The sequence below is a fragment of the Pteropus vampyrus genome, unplaced genomic scaffold (genome assembly GCF_000151845.1).
Source record: "Pteropus vampyrus isolate Shadow unplaced genomic scaffold, Pvam_2.0 Scaffold321, whole genome shotgun sequence".
Lineage (NCBI taxonomy): Eukaryota > Metazoa > Chordata > Mammalia > Chiroptera > Pteropodidae > Pteropus > Pteropus vampyrus.
In genome coordinates this window covers 537,983-542,584 of record NW_011889102.1, presented here as the reverse complement: position 1 = coordinate 542,584, position 4,602 = coordinate 537,983, and positions in this window count along the sequence as shown.

Here is a 4,602-nt window from a genome sequence, read left to right as displayed (position 1 = left end):
AGGCTCAGAGTCTGATTTGCCCAGTATATACTGAATTTTATTTTAAAAATATTTGTTTAGTTTTCAACCCCTTGCTCAGCACCATGTTATGCAAACTAATGCCTATTATCCTACTTTGGATGATAAAAGATTCTCTTCGTGTGACTATTCTAGAAGTTTATCTTGAATGAAAACATTTTTATTTTAGTTACTATTGATTAAAATTCTTTCTAAAATAATAAAATAGCTCCTTAGATTCCTAAATAGAGTACTTTGAATATAATTTAATGTTTTCTTCATGTTTAAGAAACTCATGAGCACTATCGCTTTATTAAATCCAAATTCAACAAATACTTTAGGCCATCTATGATACTGCCTGTAGGAGCTATTAAATGGGTAGATCTATGTCCTTCTAAAATGAATGGCTCCAGAATATTATGCTTTTCAAGTTCCGTTTTTGTGGTTCCCAACTTTCCTCTTCCTTCTACTCTCATGATTAATCTAACCTAGGAAAGCTAAAGGATTTCAGAGGAACTGATGTCATCACTTTCACTTTTATAAACCATTCTGAGTCAATAGATTTCTAACTAGTTAAGGAGTGCTGTTTCTCTCCTGTGGGGTAAAAACTATGGGCTTCATCTCAGGTGTTTCCTTTGCCAATCAGAGTGGTCTTTCTCACTGTCCACACAAATCCAAACCTGTTTCTAGTGGGAATCTGCGACCGTGATGGAAGGCCAGAAATGCTGAATATAAATTATAATACCTGTATTCATCATTGAAATCTAACACTTAGACAATTAAGGCAGTTCTACCTGGAAATATTCTGAGAAACAGGACATGTTTTAGATCTATTAAGAGAAAAAGATAAGATTTGAGAGATGAAAAGAATAATCTTTATTGAGCATCTACTAATATACCTACTTCGAAACAATATTATGAGGTGGGTACTATTGGCCCTGTTTTACAGATGAGAATGCTAATTCCAGAAAGCGTAAGGAACATGTCCCAGTAACACGGTGTGTAAACAAGCAAGTACTTGCAGATGCACCTGATGACAAAGCCCGTGCTGATTCCAGAACACCATACTCCTGAGCTCCATCACACTAAAGCTATCACATGTTTTCAGACTGTGATGAAACAGGCTGATTCCAGATTGTTCATGACAAATGAGAACAAGGCTTCAGGAGCATTACTCCTAAGGTGTGACAGCTATTTCTAGATCAGATCCTCTACCTATAGTGATTTATACTGTGTCAAGTTGTTTAAACCAGAACAAAGTTTCGCCAAAAAAAAAAAAAAAAAAAAAAAAAAAATCCTTTATGTTATAGTTGTGTTTTGGGTTAGCCAAAAGAGGAATATTCAGACTGACTGGGTGGTGACCACTCTGATTCTCCAACTCACCCTTTAAACTTTCACTTTCTCACCTCCTCCTACAATTGTGCAAGGTCTAATTCCTGTTAGAAATCCCTTATTCATAATTAATCATGGTTCTGTTTCCCTAATTAATCTTTGACTATATAATCCCATGTGGTCCTTTTGAGAGGAAATGGGGTGGGGGGAGTTCCAGAGATGGCCAGGCGCTATCTACTTCCCAGTGCCCAGAGAATAGGATGTGCCAGCGAGTTGGCACTTTATTAGCTGTGGGTCACTTTGGTTGCCAATATTTTCATAGCCGCAAATCCAGGAGTTAAAACATTTTTAGATCAGCGTGCCCTTTACAAATGCATTGTGTGGAACTCAGCCACTGCCCACTACAGCTATCTGAACCACCTCAGTTATGATGTCAGAAGACTCTACATCCAAGATCCTACCTGGCTCAGCTGTGTCAGATGGAAAAGGCATGGCCTAGGAACCAAAGTCTGGCTGCTAGTCTCAGCTCTGACCTCTAAAGAAGGTATTTAACCTCTCGGGGTGGGTTTCCTCCTTCTTTCATGATAGAAGTAAGCTCAAGGAAATTATTTCTGAGGTACCTTGAGCAAACTTAGACTCACTGATGATTCCTAGCATATAAGCAGAAAATGCACCCAACCAAAAGAATTTTTCAAATATATGGGAAAGGGCTAATCCTTGGGAGGAAAGGAAGCTCTTAATGAAACCACTAATCCTCAGACTTGAGCATACAAGGTATTCCTCCTGGCTAACACTACATAAAGCAGATTTAGAATCTATTGCCACTATTATTGCAAGAGGCTATAATTTCTACAAAACTCATCTTACAGGTTGGGAGTCCATTCAGTTCCCTGTTGGTTTTAATATCTTGACTTCACCTACCAGTTATATATATATATATATATATATATATATATATATATATATACACACACACACACACACACACACACACATATATATATGATCTGCTCTATGACATTATTTGAGATGACCTACGTGATCTAGAGCTTCAGTTAAAAATTTGAGGAACATGAATAGATCAGCACCACACTTAACAAGCAGCTTTATGAATAGAATATTCTGGATAATATAGAGCCTGGGTATCTATCTCAGGGTTGGAAAGAACCTTGGAGATTATCTCATCCAGGAGTTCCCAAACTTTCAGCTTAGACTATAACTTTGAGAATAACTAGCTGGAAGAATCATCACCCAGACTCACCCCTGAGTTATAGATGCACAAAACAGACACAAAGAAGAATAAAAAAGCCTTTGAGAACTAAACAGATTAATATCTGAATGGTTCATGTGTTGGACCAACAAATACAGTGCAGCAAAAGCTTTAAAAACTGAACTGATGGGAATTAATCTTTTCAGAGACCACTGATCCTATTATTACAGAACTTCCCAATCACTTTGCTGTGAATAGGTTACATGTTGCCAAGATATTAAACATCTCAGCCCTCAGGCAGTCAGAAGTCATTGGACTACTCTTTTCTATAGGGAGCTCTAAAAATTCTTTCATTTACTATTATTGCCATAAAGTAGAAAAGGATTTACTACGTTATTAAATAGCTCAAAGATTTTCTTCTATATTGAAACAATATCAGCCTATCTACAGATTCGATCATCACTGGTCCTAGGTTTTCCCTTTCTTGGAACCAGTTTTCCCCTCCTTATATAAATATATGACAGTTTATCAGATAAATTGAAATTTGCTACATGTTTTCATATTTCCACCATGGCAAATTCTTCTCGGAGTAAATGTTGGGCTTTCCTCACATTACATATTTTTAAGATTATCATCTTTTCCCAAAATATATTCATTGTCAATATTTCTTCCCAGTCTCCAGAATAGAATATGATATTTAATTTTCAATTAGCATAAGATCTATAAGAATAAAGTTGTTTATTTAAATTGGTCCCTTGAATCTGCCTTCACATGTCCTTCACACAGACTACACAATGCAACCTTTTTTGTAGACTGAAAATTTTACAGGGTTTCATGATCCTCAAGTGTTGTGGTCTAACTGTACTGGCTCTATAGCCTCTGAGAATTCTTGGAACACTTTCAAATTCTAGTATTTGAGGTAAACTCTCTAGAAGGAATTCACAGACTTGAAACATCCCCAAACAAGTCAATAATAACTATAACACAACCACCAGCACCATCTTTCAGCATCTATAAAAGGATCCACATCTGTAAAAAGATCAATACTTGTCACTCCATATACTTGGCCCTCTCTAGCACGATGGCATTCTGTTACTAGAGCTATTTATTGCACTGACCACTTTCTCTCAAATACTCATTGGCAAAGTCCTCCCATCTTCCAGTGAACAGAAGACCTTTCTTAGGTTCCAGCTAATCCTCCTAGGAAATTTTCACCCACAAAGCATCTCACCATCTACTTAGTTCACATTCCAGTGGACAGACATTGCCATCACAGTATGTATACACAGTGAGAAATAAATTCTATCTCTTGCGGGTTCATGGAACATTTGTTGAAATCTCTTAGTCTATGATGTCAGATGTAGCAAAAGTAAGTTTAAAGGTTTAAAAAATTGGGCTTATGTCTGCCAACCCAAGACATCCCCTCAATGAATATTTGAAATACACATTGCAAGTTATAACTCAAATCTGACCACAGATGATTTTTCTAACTTCTATTGCTATTAATTCCTAGGTCAAAGAAATATGAATAAAACAAAGCCTACTTCTACAGGCTAGAAAGAAATTTCTGGATAAGCAAGATTTCTGCTAAAGAAATTTCAAAGTAGAATTTTGCTTGAATGAGTCTATTAAAAATGAGAACAGCTCTGAGAAAGACACTGACAAGAGAATGAGAAGGCAAACCACAGATTGGAAGAAAACATTTGCATATGATAAAGAAAATATTTACATATGAAAAGGCATATGATAAAGAACTTATCCAGAATATACAAAGAACTCTTAAAACTCAACAATAAAAAAAAGAACAACTTGATTAAAATATGGGCAAAAGATCTGAACAGATACCTCACCAAAGAACATATACAGACAGCAAATAGCATATGAAAAGATGTTCAATGTCATATGTCATTAGGGAACTGCAATTTAAAACAAGGAGATACCACTACATACCTTTTGCTGACAAGGATGTGGAGCAACAGGAACTCTCATGCATTTAATGGTACAGCTACTTAGGAAAACAATTTGGTGGTTTCTTACAAAACTAAACATATTCTTAACATACA